This window comes from Protopterus annectens, chromosome 15.part0, assembly GCF_019279795.1.
Source record: "Protopterus annectens isolate FY-2018-M chromosome 15.part0, PAN1.0, whole genome shotgun sequence".
NCBI lineage: Eukaryota > Metazoa > Chordata > Ceratodontiformes > Protopteridae > Protopterus > Protopterus annectens.
The window spans coordinates 127,233,188-127,253,995 of record NC_056749.1 but is presented as its reverse complement, the minus strand read 5'-3'; positions in this window follow the sequence as shown (position 1 = coordinate 127,253,995).

The window sequence follows — 20,808 nt, the reverse complement described above, 5'->3', positions numbered from 1 at the left end:
GAGCAAGTGTACCTACGCTACAACAGCGCCTGCAGCTCTACTGCATTTATGCACCTATTCACACATGCTTTTAGCAGGTTGGCAGCCCACAGAAAAATGATAGCTAGCCCCCATCCAGCGAGCACAAGCCTTTGTAACACCAGCAGTGACCCACATATAGACTATTAGTACCTGTCACACTATGCTATTCTAGATGGCTTTGTGCACAGTATGTGACAGTGCAGGAAAACCAGGCATGTCAAGTCCATCTCTCTGTGGACCTTGAAATGTACATACTTGTAGTAGTGTGGTGTTACACAGAGCAGTGCTATCTCATGACTGTATTGGGCAGTGCAATGTGAGTCACACCACATATCCTGCATTTCCACTTATATCACACAAATATAAGTTCTAATATAAGGCTCCTGGGAATGCTGCCTGATCTGCTGCTGATGTTGACACATGTTGCACGACATGCAGCATTCCATAGATATCTGGCATGCTGTAGCATGTGCATACTGCAGTGCCATGCAGATGTGCAGAAGAAACAGAACCATTAGTTCATTAAGATGAACACATGCTTAACCACATCTCTGGTTAGAGTGAAGGGAGTGTTGTGCTAGTGACCAGTCATGCCTCATGGGTTCCATGAGGGCATCATCATCCAGGGCTCCAGAAGGCAACCTGAATCAGTTGTATCATATACAGGATGGGGGGACAGACAGACAGGATTAGTGTTTTGTACTACTTATGTACACAGCCATAGATGCGTAGCTGCACCACTGCACATACACTTACTTACCAGGCTGCATAGTGTGATGATGGCTCTGAGCAGGAAGCTGCAATATAGGTGAGTCATACGCCATACATGTGAATCATGGGCACTTCCAGGGTGCACAGTGGGCACAGTGATTATTGGCTTCAGTGTGTCACAAACTATCTGGCAGGTAATGGAATGGTAGTCCTTCATATTGGTGTCACTCTATCCATCGACACAAGGTGGGGTCTTTATTGCCACATGATTATAACCTACAGCTCCAAACATCTTAGGAACGCAAGCAATATTACAGAAGTCATACATGATGGTGGCTTTTTCCCCTGGTGCATTGTCTGTAAAAACACATATGCTCATTAGTATACAAAAGCAGTCATTTGTGGAACATCAAGAGTATTCTAAAAGCTACAACCTATGAAATATCCATGGTGCCTCCAAGTTTGTCTCTGTAAAGTCCCTTTAAAAAGTATGCTATGTGCAAAGTATACCTTGGTATCCATGGGTATAGAAACTCCACACATTTCTCCATTAGTAATCTGAGAGCCACATCCATCAACGCCACATAATGCCTCTATGGAAATTCAGACATTCTCAAACCTGTACTTTTGTCAGGTGCTGTGAAGTTATCATCTGTCTGTGGAATCTTCTGCTGTGGAAATGGCCACATCACACAGCTGGGTAACTGCTGCTTGTGGTAACCAATTACGGTGTAGAATATACTGCTGCTGCCATCATTCTGCATGAGGTGCCAACATTTTTTGTCATACCCCATGTCTTTATACACATATATAGTAACTGCACCATTTCGTGCCTGATAACTATGAATTATGTTCTCCTATCCTCATTTACATCTCATTATAAACTAACTGGACCATGTTTCTTCATTTGTATGCCATCATACCATAATCTGCATATCACCTTTTTAGTCTTTGCTAAACTGCTGCTCCACAGTCCTATGTGGACCTATGAATCACTATGAAGTTGCATGTTTTAATTTTTGGTACAGTTAAGCACTACATACTTTTGCTAATGCCTGAGAACAGTCCTCTCTAGTCATCACTTCTCTGTTGTTGGCCAAACTCATTACCTTATCAAACCAACACAAGGAAATTGTGCACTTTGATTGCATTTAATGTCACTTAAATGTTTTGCAATCCTCTATTTATGGGAGATCAGTTTTTCTTACACAGAAACCATTACATATGCAGTGTAACATATAAATCAACCCTTCTGTGTTACAAGCAACCATTTGTCTGATTTTGTAGACATTTGTTGTGTTTTGTGATGAAAAATATCTTGTTTTAAAAAATGTAGTTACAATGTAATTACAATATGAGGAATTTCAACAAGGCTGTGATCCCAGCTGTGATCCCAGATCTTAAATATGTTTTTTTTTTACCAATGCCATGTCACTGTGTTTATAAAGAGAAACATCTGATTGTTTTACTCTTTTTACCTGAAAATTTACAATTTTCTTGCAGAATTGTGCTGCATAATTTATCATAATATAATTTGTTCTAATGATTCCTAATAACGTCCTTTATTTTTGAAAGTGCAGCTGGCATGTGTTTCTGCCATAATTAAGTGATGCTTCTATGAACTAAACACAATTTCAGAACAATAATGTAGTTTATTAAATCCACTCGCATATTATACTCATGTGAGTCAAAATAAATGCTTTTAGTTTGTAAAAAAAAAATTCAGTCTTAGGAATATTTTCACTTATGTATCTTGGATGGCATCTGCGAACTTCCTTGTTATAAATGGAGATGTGCAAGGACCTATCTAAAATTTGGTCACATTTACATCAGTCAACTCAACAGTAAAGAAGTCAGGTTCTAATGAAAATCCTATGCCATAGCTACCGTATTTCCCCAAAAATAATACTGGGTCTTATACTTTTTCCCCTGCTGAAATACACATTAGGGCTTATTATCAAGGGATGCCTTACTTACCCCCCCCCCCCGTACAACAATCTACAGTTATTCATTTACAAAAATCGACATTTATTTGGTACTTTTCCATTATTGGGCAACAGTTCTAAGTAACGCATTAACAGTTGTGTGAGAATTCTACATAAACAGTGCAATAAACATTTCAACTTCAGAATATATACACCTTGGCTTTCACAGTGCAATATTTCATGCTTAACAGAAAGTGCAGAAAAATCTCAATACATGTGTATTGGAGGAGGGGAATAAAACAGGTGAATACTGCCACTTTCTGAGTGGTGATTCTTTATTTATTCCTTATCCAAACCGTAAGAGAAGAATGATGGAAAGTCATAAAAATAAAGTCTGGGAACTAGTGGACTTACTTTGTCATTACCCCTTGATAATGAAATGTTACCTTAATACAATAAAGTCAAAAAACTGACAAGAGCTTGCTGGCAGCTGAAAGCAGAAGCAATCCATTCTGTTGTACCGATAGCGGAAAAGTTATTCAAATACAGTCATGTCATCTCCTTCTGGAACATTGTCATAAGTCTCCAATCCCCGAATCCTGGCCTGAATTTCTTGCGACTCCATTTCCTGTAGAACCATTGGCCCCAATCTGTCATGCCCAGCAACAGAGCTCTCCTTAAATGAGCACTGCTTGTCCATGTAGCCTGCTCGTAGTGCATTGGCAACACAGCTGTCAGTGATTTTTTCCCATGAATTCTTCATTCAAGTCATGACCTCTTGCAGGCTAGGCTTCATGAAATTTCCATGCTGATTTCTCTCCATTCTATTTTCAATGTAGTCATTGAGTTCCATGTGCAAATGGTCCTTGAATGGCTTGTTTATTGCAATATCAAGAGTCTGGAGATAGGCAGTCATTCCTGCGGGAATCATTATTTGATCTATTCATCGTTGTGCAAGGAAGTTCTTCATGTCTTTAGCGTGGTGAGTGCTGGCTGAATCCCAGACTAGCAGATCTCTTTCGCCACCTCGCAAAACAAGTGGCAGCATTACATCGACCCACTTCCTTATAACTGCTTGTGTGCACCAGGCTTTTTCTGTTTCGAGAATGTAAATGCCTGAAACACATTTAATCTTATCTTGCCCTTACTAATGATTAATTAGAGATGGGGTTTTCTTTCCATCTAGATGAACTGCCAAAATACAGGTAAAACATACACTTTCGTAACCAATGGAGGGAATGCAGATTGATGAGGCACCCCTCTGATCAGTTGTTGTTTGAGATCCTTGGCCCATAAACACTGCAGTTTCATCCATAGCAATCATGTTGGAGAGTTGGTATTTATAAAAGTCAATGCCATCAACAAAGGACTTGAACACAAGTGCACATTTAATAACGTCAGTATCTTCCAGCTTGAACAGTGTTGTCGATCTTCTTAGAGACAGTTCATATCCCTGAAAGAAGCCATCCAGCCAATGTTGTGATGCTTTGAATTTTTCTGGGGATATTTCTAACTGTGGTGCCATTGCAAGGGCAAATGCTTGAATATCAGCCCTGTACACAACCAAAGCCTTTGTTGTCCTGTTTGCAATCCATTCACAGATGATGTCTTCCAGTGCAGGAAATAATGGTTGCCGACCTGATCCACACTTGCACTTCTTAGCATTTCCCTTGTCCACCCATTGACTGAGGTTATCATACTCTGCTCGCCATTTTCGGACCATTTGGAGATCCAACTTCTTCTCTTTGCAGAAAGCCATCAGATTCTTTCCCCAGGAGCTCTCCATGATTTCTCTCTTGTACTCGACAGAATAGCTCTTTCTTTTTGCACTCATCTTGTCGGGGGGGGGGGGGTAATTGAAGACTTACAAGACCGGAGTGGCAACAAAAATGGTGACAGTTTTACCAGAACAACAAGCCAGCTTCTGCACTTTCTACTTTCACCTTCATCAACAGGTTGTTCAATTCTTCCACATTTTCAGCCATCAAAGTGTTATCATCTGCATATCTGAGTTTTTTACTAGCATATACCTTTTGTGATCTTTTTAGAGCCTGCCGGTTGGGGGGGTGCTTGGGTTTGGGAAAGGGGGTGGGTAAGCTGCATACAGCAAATTGCATATCACAAGGTTTGGGTCCAGGGCTTCTTTGAAAACCTGGGCATGTCCAAGTGGAGACTGAGGATATTTCCAGAGTTGCTGGCAGGTAATGGCTGTAATGGTGGCTGCAGGGCATAAATAAGCTGCCTTCGGCTGTGGTAATGCCTGTGATGTCAAACTCAATCTGTCCAGTTAGGGATTCCCAAACCCTTCATCTCAAAATTCTGTAACCCATCATTGCATATGATTACCACACATTTGCACTCGCCTCTCATAAAGGAGGGATTGACTCTATGGGTAAGTAGACTGCAAGATCATTTTCCCATTGGAAAAGGAGAGTGCAAGTGCATGGTTACAGCATGATTCAGCCAGATTTTGGGCTGGACAGATAAAAGGTGCGGGGAGTCCAGCAGTCTTAGACACAGTAGACTATAAGTATGTTATTATTTCTTTGGAAAGGACCCAGCTGCAGGTTTGTGGCAGGATTTAAATGGACCTTTCAACGGACAATAATGGTAGTGAAAGGAGCAAATAAGCTAACAAGGTTTTGGGGCAGACATCACCAGTGAGTGGAAAGGGGATGAAAATAAAAAATACTCTTGCAGTCTGAATAAGTCCTGAGATGGGTTGAAAGAGCTTACTGGAATATATGGGTTACCTTCATTTGACTGACAACTCATTTGACTGAAACTCATTTGACTGACAAGTAATACATGCAGTGCACTGTAAGGCAAAAGACAGGGATATGTTCTCTTCCCCAATGTAGTGTGACCCTGGAGTTAGTATATATAGTTAGGGGAGTGTGGGGGGCACAGCCCCCCACCTAGTTTGACTTAAATTCTGTACTTTTTGTGTTATATTGTTCTTTAAAACCAAACTAGGTGGGGGGCTTCGCCCTTACAACCCCCCCAACTATATATACTTACTCCAAGGTTGCACTACATTGGGGAAGAGGACATATCCCTGTTATTTGCCTTACAGTGCACTGCAAGTACTAGTTGTCAGCCAAATGAATTGTCAGTAAAATGAAGGTGACCCGAATATACAGTTTTGTTATTGCTTGACTTATAAGTGTTATATTTAAAATGCATATAGTGTGTGTGTGTGTGTGTGTGTGTGTGTGTGTGTGTGTGTATGTGTATGTATATATATATATATATATATATATATATATATATGTATATATGTGTATTTATATATATATATATATATATATATATATATATATATATATATATATATTTATTATTATTTTTTTTAATTTATTTATTTATTTATTTTATATTTGTTGACCGGGCTAGTCTAGCTGGATACATTTCCATTTTCAGTAGAGGCCTGGGGAGAAAAGCTCCAATAGCAAAATTAGATAATCACTAGAACTATAAGATAAACATAGAAATCATTGTTGTACCATAGTAAATGAAAGAAGTTTAATAAAAATATATATGAAACAATAATAAAAATAGAGGAAAAGTTGGTATTTACACTAGTATAGAAAATCATAATGGTCATGTGATGAATTAATTTACTGTAATAAAATTGACATAACCTTAGTATACAATTATGGAGTAGATTTTACAGAAATTAGCAAGAAAGGGTCTGCCAATATGTTCAATTGTGATCACCAGTTCAGTTTTCCTGAAGATTTTAAAGAAAAAATATGAGAGAGTTTAGTAAGGTGAAGAAATAAGTTAGTGTAAGCAAAAGTTAGTCAGCTTTACAGAATGGACATAACCAGTGAGTTTTAAGGTATATTTTGAGTTTTTGTTTAAAGAGAGGTAGGGAAGAGAGTGATGTTAGTTCAATGGGAAGTAGGTTCCAGTCTTTTCCCACTGTGTTAGAAAAGAGGGAATTGCCAGCTTTGTTGTTAATTTTGGTTATGGTAGCTAGAAGCTTGTTAGAAAAGCGTAGTGAATTTAGGTTTTTATAGGGAATTATGAGATTTGATAGTACAGGAGTACTGTTAGTTTGGTAAAATATCTTGTGGGCCATGGTAAGTTGGGAGATTTTCAGAAGGTTTTGAAGTTCAAGACAGCCTTGCTGCTTTAGATTTTGACAGTGGTGAGTTTGAAAGGGATTATCAGTGGCAAATCTGGCTATGCTGTTATAGGCATGCTCCAGTTTGACAAGGTTATTCTTTTTGAGGTTAGTGTATATGGGAGAAGTGTATAGAAGAGTAGAAATGAAATGTGAGTGTGCAATTTTGGTTTTGGCTGTTGGAGTTAAGAAAGTTTTGATTCGATATAAGGAGCCTATTTTCCTGTTGACAGTTTTAATAGTATTATTTATGTGACTATCAAATGTAAGATTGTTATCAATAGTAATTCCTAATAGTCTGGTTGTAGAGTCGGGGTGAATGATAGTATGATTATTGGAAATAATAGGGAAATCTATTGGGGTGGACTTACTGGTGGGTGTAAAGACAAGGAGCTTGGTTTTTTTAGCAATGAGAAGGAGACAGCGTTTAGTGAACCATGTTTCAACTGTGTTGAATACATTCTGAGTGAGGGAATGTAGTGCAGATGGTGAGCTAGCTGAGCATATTAATGTTGAATCATCTGCATACTGAATGCAGGTGGCGTGTGGGATTGCTACATGCAGGTCGTTAATAAAAAGAGAAAAAAGAAGTGGGCCTAGAATAGAGCCCTGAGGGACTCCCAGGGTGACAGGTAAAAGGGATGATAGATTATGTTCCCAAAGAACTGCTTGTTGCCTATTGGTTAGGTAGGACCTGACCCATTTAATAGCTAAAGAGTCAAGGGATAAGGATTCCAGAATGTTGATAAGAAGGGTATGGTTGACCATTTCAAATGCTTTGGACAGATCAATAAAGAGTGCAGATGAGAGGATGTTGCTATTTCGATTTTTATTTATGACATCTGTAAAGGATAACAGGGCTGTTGTGGTACTATGTGATGGCCTAAAACCGTGCTGGCATTTAGCTATTATGTTATTTTGTGTTAAATGTTTTAAAAGTTGATGATGAATGGATTTTTCCATGATTTTTGCTAATGGAGATAAGAGTGCTATTGGCCGGTAGTTGGAGTAGTCATTTGAGTTTCCACCTTTGTGAAGGGGAATGATATTGGAGATTTTCCAGATGTTTGGAACGTAACCTTCCTTAATGGTTCTGTTTATGAGGATGGATATAGGATAAAAAATTACTTTGGCTGCTTTTTGGAGGTATTCAGAAGGTAAATGGTCAGCAGAAGGGGTACAAGGCTTGAGTTTTTGGATGTATTTATAGATGAGAGTGGTAGAGATTGGTTGCATAGAGAAAGCTGGTAGAGTACTGGGTAAGGAAGTGGCAAGGTTTGAGCTATCTTGGGTAATTTGGCTAGCTAATGTTTGTATGGTATCTGTAAAGATGCAATTAAAGGCATTGGCAGTTTGATGGGGGGTGTCTGGGTCTGCCTGAAGTGGGGTAGGTGTATGGGAGTGCCCCAGGGAAAGGAGTTTATTTACAGTAGACCAAAACTTTTGGGTATTATGTTGGTGGTTGTCCTGAAGTTTACAATAGTAGTTTTTTTGTCTAAAAGTATTGCTTTTTTGTACTATTTCTCAGTTGTTTAAATACGTGTTGATCAGATATAGTTTTGGTAGCTCTCCACTTTGCCCAGGCTTTATTTCTAAGTAAGATTTTTTGTTTGGTTTCTTTGGTAAGCTAGGGGGCTGGTTTGGCTTTCATTCTGATGGTTCTTTTGGGTGCATGCTTTTCAAGGATAGAAAGGAATTTAGAGTTTAGATAGTTGACAGTTTCTTCAAGTGGTAGAGATTTTAGGGGGTTCTAGTCACAAGCGCTTAGTTCATTTTGGAATAATGTCAGGTTGAAGTGTTTGTTGGTACGTATGATTCTATTTATAGGGGGGGTTAGAGATATCATTTTTATGCTTAAGGATATAGGTTAAAGTATGATCACTAACATCATCAGGTAGAGTTCCTACATTATAAGTTTGTTTTTGCTTATTTATAAGAATCCAGTCTAGGGTGCTCTCTTTATTGTTTGGTTTATTGATTCTTGTAGTAGAGGTGATAGTTTGACTGAATCCATGAAGGTTAATGTGGGAGGAGGGGTTATCAGCTTTCACAGTTTTCCAATCAGTATTAAAATCACCCAATATAATAGTTTATTGGGGATAAGTAGAGGCCACCCAGCTTAGGATATGCTCTATAGTACTGATATTATTACCAGGTGGAAGGTATATGCAGATTTGTTTTGGTTTATTTGAAATTTGGTGAGAAGTACTTCAGTCTTACAGTCCTGAGGTGGGTTAAATGGTGAAGTGGAGATGTGTAGTCCTTCTTTAAATAAGACTGCAACTCCACCACCCTTACTTTTTATACGGTCTAATCTTAGTATATTGTACCCTTGGGGAATGATTTCATTGTCTTTGATGTGTGGCTTTAACCATGTTTCTGTTAGACAGAGGATGTCAAAGTTATGGGTATCAAGACGGGCGTGGAGATGGGATATTTTGTTAGTAACGCTTCGGATATTAAGATGTCCTATTAGGAAAGAGTTGGGGAGTTTGGGCTGGGTAATTAGGGTAGTTGGAATTGTAGGGCCAGGGTTAGGGTGGATGTCACCTTCTTTTAAGCTAGGTTTAATGAGTGTTGATACAGGGTTATTTAAAGCGTTTGATGGATATTTTACTTTTCTTATTGTGGATGTAAAGTATTTAATGTGGGAGAGTCTATGGTATTTAGGGAGAAGGTAGCTGGGAGTTGAGGTGATATTAATTTGACTGACAGGGAGGATAGAGTTATGAATTGGTGTCTGTTTATGAATGTAGTTATATTGGTTATAGTATGGTTTTTCAAATGAGGTGATAATGTAGGCATAGGTTAGGAAGGTTGAAAGTATGCTTAAGCATAGGGCTTTGGAAAGTTTTGTTTTTACAGTTAGAGTCATTTTTGTAATATATATATATATATATATATATATGTATATACATGGCCTTAGGCATAGGCCAACTAGGCGACCGCCTAGAGCACCGCTGTAGCAGGGTCGCTTTTCCAGTATTTATTTGGTGTAGGTAGACCAGGATGGGGGCACCTGGGTGGTGTGATGGGTGCTGTGGAGCCATTTTGCCTAAGGCACCAGCTAACCTAAGGTCGCTGCTGTATATATATATATATATATATATATATATATATATATATGTGTGTGTGTATATATATATATATATATATATATATATATATATATATATATATAAAATCAGTGCTTAGAAATAGTATGAGCACAACAGTACAAATTATTTACATACACAGTGTGAGCACAACAGTACAAATTATTTACATAGATAGTATGAGCACAACAGTACATATTATTTACATACAAACAGTACAAATTATTTACCTACATAGTGAGAGCACAACAGTACAAATTATTGACATAGTGTGAACACAACAGTACAAATTATTTACCTACACTGTGTGAGCACAACAGTACAAATTATTTACCTACATAGCACGAGCACAAAAGTACAAATTAATTACATGCATAATACACATGTATGTTATGTAATATTATTGGCAGTGTTGATGGAGTTTTTCCAAATAGAGTATCAGATTTAGGGTTATTAATGGCTGGAGATTTGTAGTTCTGAGCAGCTGAAATTTAGCAAGACTTAGTGAGACTTGCTCATGCAATTAGATAGCAAGAGAGGATGGAAAAGTTATGCAAGTATTAAAATGGGGTAAAAGTAAGGTTATAGTAGAGGAAGTCAGGTTTTGGGAGGTGTTATTATAGCACATGTACAATGCCATAGAGAAGAGAGGGATCTGAATGGAGTGATGAAAAGTCAGCAAGCAAAGGAGTGTAGTAGTGCTGAAATCAAATTCATCCTCAAGTCTTGGTGAGTACCTTCATGAGGTGGACCCCGTTTTCTACAAAATCTTACAAAGGCAACACTGATATATACACTACAGCATATATCATGGAGAGAAGTAGGTCAAAAATTAAAAAAGATAGCTGGGTGCACAAGACCCAAGATAAAAAAGGTGCCGTAGGTGCACTGGTGCTAGGACTGGAAAAAATGACAGTGTAGAATCCTCAAAATATGGAAACATTCCTATAATGGGGCCAGGCCAGACCCAGTGGGAGGAAGGGCCCTCTATTGTAGAAGGAAGTAGCAGTCCACAAAAATCACAAACACTGATAAGCCAAAGAAGAGCCATAAAGAAATTATGTATTGTTACTATTATGCGAAAAGCCCAGAATTTCCAGACACAAGGTATACAAAAAGATAAAGAGATAAATTAGAGGAAAGAAAAATAATTCCACAAGAAAATCTGTCAGAAGCTTCAAATAAAAATCTGTGTTTTTTTTGAAAAACAGTATATAGACCAAGAAACTTTGATCTGTTTGGAAAAAGAAGCATCTGAGGAAGTCCGAAAATATAAACAACAAAACCTAGATATTTTTGAAAAGTATAAAAAAGAAATATGGACATCGGAAAGAAAGAAAGATTCGATAAGGTGCAATATTTATGCAAAGTTGAATATCAAGTTAATCAACATAAAGAAGGCAGCCCCAAGAATATTCATAGAGAAATACAGGCAAAGGCATCCAAACATGGAAAATTTCACAATAAAAAAAATATCACAAAGAGGGAATGTAGTAAAGTAGGAGTTAAAAAAAATAGAAGTTGAAGTTATGGAGTGCCTGCGAAGTAAAGGATTTGATGTAGAAGGTCTAACACAGGTTACATCACAGCATGATGGAACGAGTCCCCAACGTAAGGAGAAACAGGAAGATCAGGAGACACCTGAAGAAATATGGACATGGGAAAGAAAAATAGATTTAATATGGTGTAATATCTATACAAAGGAGAAATCAAAATTAACCAATACAAAAAGAGCAGCGTCAAAGATATTTGAAGAGAAATACAGGTAAAGGAATCCAGACATGGAAAACTTTACAATACAAAAAATAAGAAGACAAAGAGGAAAAGCAGAAAAGGAGATCAGTAATGGAGAAGTTAAAGAAATAGAAACCAAGGTTATGGAGCACCTCCAAAGTGAAGGATTCAGTGTAGAAAATCTAATTCAGAAAGCACCACAAAAGGATAGAGCAATGGAACTCCAAATTAAGGGGAAACCAGTGGAACGGGAAGCAATTGGTCAGGTGTCATATGAAGATATTTTGCAGCCCTCCACAGGAAGCGAGTATAAACATTCACTTGAAGCTGAACAGCAAGGGAAGGGACAAGAAACTGTGAAAACTCTGATGCAGTCAATGTTGAAGGAGTGACAGGCCAGTGAGTTCTGATTAGACAGAGCAACTGATGGCACAGGATGAAACTGAAGAGAATGTGCCACAGGAGGATGCAACAGAACTTTCTTTAGAATGCCCACAGGAAATGGAAAACAAACAATGTGCTCTCAGTTTAGAAGAAAATGAGCTAAGAGGAGAGTTGCTTGACTTAATTGATATGGATAGACATACTGAGATCAGTGAAAGAAATAGACTGCAGAAGGTCAATAAAACCCAAAAAGTTAGAAATTTTATAAAACAAATGAACACAGTAATTAGCACTGTTCATACAGATCCATGCAATATAACAGAAATAAACAGGATATATTACTGTGCAGCTAAATTCATAACTGATAAAGTTCTACCACAAGAACAAAAGTAGTGAGGGAGAGAAAGGGGAGAAATCAAATACCATCATGGAAGTATCAAACAGAGAAAACTATAAAGCAACTAAGACAAGAAGTGTCACTGTTAGAAGAGGGAACAGATCAACAAAAATACTTAGACGTGATAAAAGCAATGTGCAGTATTAGAACAGATCAGGATCTATCATGCACTATCTCAAATAAACTAAAAATCTCAGCACAGGCAGAAAAACGTAGACAATATTTATTTATTTATTTTATTTTACATTTGTTGACCGGGATAGTCCGACTGGATACATGTCCATTTTCAGCAGAGGCCTGGGGAGAAAAGCTCCAAAGGAAGTAATACAGAGAAGGAAACTTATGTAAAACACTCTAAAGTTCATAAATAACAAACAGTCAAGTTAACACTCATAGTATAGGTTAGCTGAAATAGGATGCTTTACATCTGGACAGCTGATTATAACACAGTAGCACTGAACTGACTATTAATTACAAAAGCAATTATTAATCTGATACAGGTGTACAAGTGTTACCAAGTATTTAATCAGGCCTGGCACAGGGACAAAGCCACTGAGTCATGAAGTACTGCATGAGGTCTGTCCCAAATTTAGAAAGGGTAGTGTTTGTTGTGATGTCCGGGGGTAGTGAGTTCCAAGCTTTGCCTACCGAGTTGGCAAACGTGGAGTTCCCGGCTAAACTGTTAGCTATAGTGGTTTGCACTACAATTCTATTGGATGATCTAAGTGATCTTTGGTTGGTGTGAGGTTGGAGGATATTTGATGAATATGCAGATAAATATAAAGGAAAAGTACAAAATATGCAATTTACTGATGAACCAAAAAAGTTTTATAGAGAAGTGGGAAAAAATGTAAAAGGAACTGAAAGACCACAAAAAAAAGAAGAAATAGATAAACTTTGGAGAAGTATCTATGAAGATCATGTGGAACATAAATACGCTAAATGGATAGAAGAAGTAAAAGAAAGAATAAAAAGTTTAAAGGTACAGGATATGAAATGAGATAAAGTAACAGCCAGAGAGACTGAAACAAAGTTAAGAAAAGCCTCAAACTGTAAAAGCCTAGACCCAGATGCAGTACCTAACTTCTGGTTGAAAGTATTAACATCTTTGTATGAAGATTTAGCCATGAGTAAGAACTATGTATATGTGCACCCCGAACAGACAACAACCTAGCTAAAAACAGGAAAAACAATGCTCCTACTTAAGCGTGAACCTGCAAGCTACCATAAAAATTATAGACCAGTAACTTGCCTTCCGACAACGTATAAACTATACACTGGAACTGATGCCGACATAGTCTACAGTCATTTAGAAGAAAATTCAATTATGGCAATAGAACAAAAGGGCAATAAAAGAAAGTCATATGGAACAAAGGCTCATTTGCTTTAAATAAAGTCATAGTGGAGAACTGTAAAAAGGGGAAGAATCTAAGTATGGCATGGATAAGACTGCAAAAAAGCATTTGACAGCATCCCACATTCATGGATAAAACAGTACTTAAAAATGTATAAGATGCACCCTACACTGATCAACTACATTACATTGACCATGAAACAGTGGCAGACCAGTTTGCAATTGAGCCACAATAAATGACAAATTATTATTCCAGGGATAAAATTTCAAAGGGAGATATTCCAGGGTGACTCTCTGTCACCGCTGCTATTCTGTCTTACTCTTAACCCATTAAGCTGTCGATTTAACAGCTCAGGCCATGGCTATAATTTGGCTCCAAGAAAACAACAAAGTGTAAAGACTTCTCGTCTTCTCTATGTTAATGATTTGAAACTATAGCTGATCAGATGAGGAATTGAAATTACAACTGCATGTTGTCAAAATGTTCAGATGATATAAGAATGTAATTTGGTCTAGATAAATGTGCAAAATCAACCTTTAAAACAGGAAAACTGCAGCACCAAGAAAACATCCGCTTGGGACAAGGATGTGATATAAAAGAATTTGAGCAAGAGGGAAAGTAAAAATATTTGGGAACTGATGAAGAATCAACAATAAAACATGAACAAATGCAAATAAAACTTAGTAAGGAGTACTTTAAAAGACTTAAATTAATCCTAAAAGCAGTGCTGACATCTAGGAACAAAATCCAAGTTATAAACCAATTTGCTCTTTCTGTCCTAACTTACAGTTTTGGCGTGATTAACTGGCCCTGTTGGATAGATAAGACAGGAAAACAAGAAGGATGCTTCATGCTCGCCAAAAGGGGGATGGGAGGGTGGCCTAATGGTTAAGGTGTTTGCCTTACAAGCACAAGATGCAGGGTTTGAGTTTCACAATGGATAATTGGCTAGTCTTAAAATGGCTCACAAAGGCAGTTAGCTTAGTACTAATCAATGAACCTATGAAATGATTTATAAAAATCAGTGCATACCAGGATTCTATATTCCCCATTCCGAAGGAGGAAAGGTCGTCCTTGAAATTGATTACATGTACATATCTGCAATTGTGGGACTCCACACATATCTTCTGACCTCACAAGACCCAAATGTAGTGAAGGTCTTAAAACATGAGGAGAATAAATCTAAGATGACTTCCCTGCTTAGGCTAACAGAAGCATATTGGTATCAAGCAGGAATGGAAATTAAACCACAAGTGGATAAAAAGCAGGCAGCAACTGAATTTGCCAAAAAACAAAAGAAAGAATATAAAGTGAAGGACAAGATGAGAATGGAAGAAATGTGGAAAATGCATAAATATAGTTGCAAGTATAGAAAAGTTCTGGAAGAACCTCATGTTGATCAGGAACAAATGCAGTAATGGTTAAGGAGAGACAAATTCAAACAAAGAGATGAAAGGTTAATATTGGCGGCACAAGACAGTGGGCTACGTACACGTTGGTTTACAAAGTCCATTGAACATGTGGGAGAAACAGACAAATATAAGTTTTGTAAAACAGAACTGGAAACAGTTGCACGCCTTGTTGCTGGTTGTGACATACTAATGGCAGAAGGACTGTATATTGAAAGGCATAATAGGTTCATAGGTAGATACTAGGCTATCTGCCCTAGGGCATTTAGAAGTCTAGCCAGAGTGTATTTGGCTTCCGCCTCCCTATTAGATTAACCTACTGTGCCTCTGTAAAGTAGGTCACAGAAGGTACCCTTTTAAGATTAGTTTACTGTGCCTCTGTCTAGCAGGGACACAGGAGAGATCCCAAGGGTGAATTTGCGATTTCCCATCCACGCGTCCAAATTTCGCTTGAAGAGGGTCAGCGAGGGGCTATGCCTAACATGAATTGGGATTCTATTCCAGAGTGAGGGGAGCCTCTGGGAAATGAATCTGTCCCTCCAGCATGTCCTATTTATTTTTGTGCTGAGGTTTAGGTCCCAGGAGCGTGTAGCTCTAAGGGACTTGGATTTTTTGAGGTGGAGCATGTCTATTAATTCTGCGTGTGACATGGTTTTGTACGTCAGGCATAGATCGCCTCTGAGTAGGGGGTAAGCAACTGAGTAGAGCTGGAGTTTCTTTAGTCAAGTTGCATAGGACATCTGTTTGTAGCCCATGATCCTCTTGGTGAGGTACTTTTGGGGTCTCTCCAGTTGCTGCAGGTGTCGGGTAAGGTACATCCCAAAAGGGGCATTGTATTCAATTATGGGCCTGATGAGTGACGAGTAGAGGGGCACAATGACCTCTCGATCTAGATGCGAACCCTTTCGTGATAAGGTGGGCTATATAGAAGGTCTTTCTAACCACTTTGGCAATGTGATTATCAAAGGACAGATTACTATCTACATTGGTCCCCAAATCTCTAATTACTTCTTCCGTACTTAATGGATTACCACCTATGTGGTAATTTGTGGGCACCTTGTTTTTCCCAAAGGGGATGACTATGCACTTTTTAGCATTTAGCTTGAGGCCGTGGCTCTGGCACCAAGCATCCATCTCCGTGAGACCCTTTTGGAGGATGCTTGCGTCAGCTGGAGATTCGATTATGGCCCCCAGTTTGCAGTCATCTGCGAACTTTGTCAGCCATAATCCCCCCGTGTTAGCCTGAACCTCAGAGAAGTATATACCGAACAAGAGAGGTCCCAGAACTGAGCCCTGTGGGACGCCACTTGTAACTGGTTTGGATTCAGACATGGCACCTGTGATTCTATCCATGTGGGTTCTATCTCTGAGCCAGTTTGCAACCCATCTTGTGATATAGGGGTTGATATTTAAGCTGGTAAGCTTATTTATGATGCCCGAGTGGGGTATTGTGTCGAAGGCTTTTGCAAGGTCCAGGTAGGCTATGTGGACTACCTTGCCCTCATCTATGGCTTTGGTAACGGTTTCAAAGAAATCAACTAGGTTTAAGAGGCAATATCTGCCCTTAACAAAGCCGAATTGGGTAGGGTCCAATGTCTGTTTATGAGTTCCATGATAATACGCTCCATAGCTTTACAGACCAGACTAGTCAGGCTTATGGGGCAATAGTTTCCGGGGTCCGTTGTGGCACCACCTTTGTGGAGAGTGACCACTGTAGCTGTATGCCATTCTTTGCGTACATATCCTGTAGTAAGGCTAAGTATGAACAGTGACTTAATGTGAGGGTTCAGTTCTTCTTGGAGCTCGTGTAAGAGACAGCCTGGGACACCGTCCGGTCCCATAGATGCTGTGTTTTTTGCTTTGAAGAGGGCAGATTTCACCTGTGCATCTGTGATGTCAGGGAGGTTACATTCAGTTGGGATAGGCGTTTACTCCTTTGGGGGAGAGAAGTTTGCGCTGAATCTGTTTGCCAGGATGCTGGCTATGTCTGTAGGTTCTGTATATTTTGTGCCATTATGCAACAATTCAGAGCATATCTGGGAGTTTCCGCCCATGTTTCTGACATAACTAAAGAAGGCCTTGTGATTATCTTTAGTGTCTAGGGCAATTTTTCTTTCGAAACTGGCCTTTGATGATTTTATGAGGGATCGAAGTTTCTTGCTAATACTGATCAGAGATGCCTTCCCTTTTTGGGATTTTGCTTTGTCATGTAGTAGCTTCCTCCTTCTGTTGTATAGCTTATTTATGGCCGGGGTCCACCAGACCGGTCTCCTGTTTTTGGAGGAGTGAGTCTTGGTTTTATTTGGAATAGCACGATCCATGAATTCCTGCAGGTGCTCATAGAATGCATTTGCAAAGGATTCTCCGGACTGGGCTGTATTATCCTCTGGCCCAGGGGCTTTGAAGGATTCCACCTCAGTCTTGAGAAGTGCAAAGTTGGCTTTTGAGAAATTCTTTACAGTGATTTCCTTGGCTGGGGGTGGGGACAGGATATGGATGTCCAGGGAAATTTGTTTATGGTCTGATCTTACTAATGAGGGGTTTACCTCTGGTGTGGAACATAGAGTCCCCATGTTGGTGATGACCAGGTCCAATATGTTGTTCCCTCTTGTGGGAGTGGTGACCAGTTGTTCCATTGCGTTAGAGTTTATAAATTCAAGGAACCATTGGGCGAGGGTGTTTGGGCTTCAGTAGTTTTCCCAGTCAATGTTTGGGTAGTTGAAGTCACCCAATAACATAGTGTTTGGAGAGACCTTCATATTCTCCAGTGTTCTCAGGAATGCCAAGTGGGGTTCCTGTAATAAGGAGGGTGTTCTGTAGCAGGCTACAAACTGAAAGGCAGTTTTGCCAGCTGATAGTTGCACATGGATGGTTTCTGATGCTTCGTGCAGTGCCACTAACCTGGAGGTGTAGGTATCTTTGATGAATATAGATAGTCCCCCTCCTTTTGTGCTTCGGTCCGAGTTTTGGGGCAAAAACGCATGGTATGAGTTATAACCTGGTAGTGCTGGGGTGCTCTCAGGAGCCTTGAACCAGGTTTCTGTTACTGCACAGACATCGATTTTCTCCATACTGAGGAGAGTCTCAAGTGCGTGCATCTTGAGGTTTAGACTTCTGGCACTGAGTAGCATTACCTTTAGTTTTTTTATCTTTGGGTTGCCTATGGAGGTGGGTTTGTCCTTTGAGCCTTGCCTAAAAAGGCACTATGGGGGTGGCAAGTGCCTTGGCCAGTATACGAAAGCCTAAGGGTGACAGGTGCAAGCCGGCCCTAACGAAGCAACGTGGCTTGTCGAGCATGTCATCCCAGGCTGACAGACACTTGATCCCCTTTGAATGACACCAATACTTTAGCCAATTGTTGAAACTGATCATTTTGTCTTTATACTGTGGCATCATTCTTGGTGAGGGCAAGATGTTACTCAAGGTCAGGGACATACCAGCCTGGGCTACATGGTCAGAGAGCTCCTCTATGTCTCTTTTCATGTAGTCCAGGGAGGTACGTCTCAGGTCATTCAGTCCAGCATGGACAATGACGGAGTCATACTTGTACTTACTTTGGAGTGACCTGAGTGCTTGCATTATGTGACGGATCCTGGCACCCGACAGGCAGCTTACAGTGACCTTCTCCTTGTTCAGTCTGGTGAGTGGGACGTCAGTGTGCCGGACAATAGAGTCCCCTATAACAAGTGTATTTGGTGTGTTGTTTGGCCTTATGGGCTGTGACTGTGAGGCACACTGATTTTGTGAGATATGTGATTTGTGGGTATTGTTGAGGGGTGGCTGTTGCTTGGATATCTGCTTAGGAGGTCTTTACTGTTTAGGCATATTTTTATTTAGAGCCTCCGAGTATGTTTTTGTGTGTTTATGTGTTGGGTATGCAGATGCAATAGGTCTGTGTGAGACTGGATTTGTGGTGTGGGTGGTTACCTTTTCCTCCTGACTGACTGTGCCAGTCTTGGGTTGAGAGAGCTCTGCCTCCAGTTTGACTGTGTAACTGCATCTCTCACATGTATTAGAGTTTGTTGGAAGGAGGAGAGGGTTGTCTGTGTACATAAGGCAATTGTAACATTGCCTCAAAATTCCCAGATTCACCATCTGGACTGGAGAGTAACCTTGAAACTGACCCTTGGACATACCAGATTAGTATAGGGAACTGTTTTTTTTTACTGATCAGATTAGGGAAGGGAATTTTCACTTGATCAGGAAGGACCAATCGGGAGTCTAATACTTATGAGAAGTCAAGGAGGGTGTAGTGCTTTAGTTAGTTAGTGTTTCCTTATAAGAGCTGAGCAAGTGCAGGGCTTTAGAAAGAGAACAGAGTGATTACTTTGAGAGTTTGAACAGTTCTAAGGGAAAAAGTGAAGAGCAGACTTTGTGGAGCCTGGAATAGTTTAAACCTGTTTAGGTGGCACTGCTCAGTGCGCAAAACCGCGCAAAAAGAGAGTTGTAGGGTTTTAAGAGAGAGAGATCAAGGAGTTTAGAATTGACCCAAAATGGCCAATAAAACTACAGCTTCTAGGTAGTAACCACTCTTCCAGGGACAGGCAGGCTGTTCAGTGTTAACCACTCCCACTGGTGAACACAGAGACTTCCCTTTAGCCCAAGCAAGCACTGGCCTTCTAGAAACTTCCAAACAGTTCAGAACAGCAAATCTGTAACTGAACTTTCTTAACTTTCAGAAAGTGGGAAAAAAGCAAGATTTTTGTTTTTTTTCTTTTTGTTGTAGTTTAAAGGTAGCAGAGATACACAAGCAGCAAAATAATCACAACAGTGCAATAAATTACCCCACACTTGAGTGCTAGGCCAAAATCAGGTAAAATGCAGTTTTTAGAGAAAAAAACGATTTTAAATTAAGTGCAACACAGGAAATGCAGTAAACAGGCTCTAGATGTGTTCCAAGTACTGTTACTGTTACAGATATAAACTTTAGCAAGCCGGAAAATGCCAAAAAGTAGGCGGCAAAGCAGTAAAACAACAAAAAATCAGAAGAAAATACTTAAAATCACAGAAGTGGCTCCTTTTCTTCTCTAAGCATTTTCTCCTCTTGGTAGGTGCTTCAGCAACAACTAGCAAGCCTGAAAAGACGCCAAAACCATGAGGCAGCCTGGTTTTAAGAGAGAGAGATCAAGGAGTTTAGAACTGACCCAAAATGGCCAATAAAACTACAGCTTCTAGGTAGTAACCACTCCTCCAGGGACAGGCAGGCTGTTCAGTGTTAACCACTCCCACTGGTGAACACAGAGACTTCCCTTTAGCCCAAGCGAGCACTGGCCTTCTAGAAACTTCCAAACAGTTCAGAACAGCAAATCTGTAACTGAACTTTCTTAACTTTCAGAAAGTGGGAAAAAAAGCAAGATTTTTTTGTTTTTTTTTTTCTTTTTGTTGTAATAATGCGGCAAGATTGTTGCACTGGGGGTTGTGCAAACATTATGGTACTGAAGTGGCTGAAAAACACTGGAAGCACAAGGCATCATAGAAAATGATGAAATCTACATCACATGGGATCATCCTTTACCAACAGTTCAAAAGACAGATGCTAGAAAACTGGATATAGTGGTCCAAGAAAAGAAGACAAAAGTAGCATTGATCATTGAAATTGCCACATCCAGTGACTACAGTGTCCTACATACAGAGAGAGACAAAGT